The following is a 954-nucleotide window of genomic DNA, read 5'->3' as shown; positions in this document are numbered from 1 at the left end:
CGGCCGGGCCGCCAGGAAAACCAGCGCGGGATCCCGCCGCCACCCACACACGAGGGCGGTCCCGCGACGCCTGGGACGCCGGCCGGCCCCGGCCGGCCCCGGAGCGGAGTCCCACGCCCCGGCCCCGCCGCCAGGGCCGGCGGCGCCGTCCACCCGTCTCCTCCCGTCCACCCTCGACGGATCCGTCTTTCCATCTAGTCTGACCCCGAGGCGCCACATCCCGGGGACACGCTCTCGAGCGAGGCGGCCCAGACCGCGCCCGCGCGCCGCCACCGGCTCGGGGACGAGGGCGGGCGCGACGGACTCCTCCTCGACACGGCCGCGGGGCTGGGGAAGCCGGGGCCGACCGGGCGTCGCCCCCCGGCCCTTCTCCACCTGCACTCACACCGCGGGGCCGGCCGCACGCACGCGGCGCACGCACGGTCCTCCCCCACGTGCCGGACACCCGGCGGGGCCCGGCGGGACCCTCCCCCGACTCGGCGGGGGGAGGCGCGGGCCGCGGTAGGCAACGAGCGGCACACGGCCCCACCGCGGGGCCGGCGCACCCATCCCCCCTCACAGAGGAGAGGCGGGGGGATTCTGCCCACGTGCTCTGGCAGTCGCCACGGCGGCTACACTGCGCACTCAGGAGGGGCAGCGGCCGGGGGCTCCGGTACCCCAGAGGCTCCCTCTCGGATCGCTAGAGAAGGCTTCCTCACCGAGGGCGCGCCGTCCCTCACCCCATCGTCTCTCCTTCGGGCCCACGGAGGCGCTCCACGAGCCGCCGATCCTCGACTGGGCGGGAGGGGTCTGCGGTACAGGTAAGCGGACGACCACACGGGAGCGTGTGCACGGCCCGTGCCTCCACGACGAGGCAGCACCTGCCCCCAACGGAAGAGGCGAGGGGAACAGGCACGCCTCTCTTCCCGTCTCGACCCCTCCCCCAACGAGAGCCACTCGCGGGACACACACACA

Source organism: Giraffa tippelskirchi, chromosome 11 (assembly GCF_054371585.1).
Source record: "Giraffa tippelskirchi isolate mGirTip1 chromosome 11, T2T-mGirTip1v1.2.pri, whole genome shotgun sequence".
NCBI lineage: Eukaryota > Metazoa > Chordata > Mammalia > Artiodactyla > Giraffidae > Giraffa > Giraffa tippelskirchi.
This window is presented reverse-complemented; position numbering follows the sequence as displayed.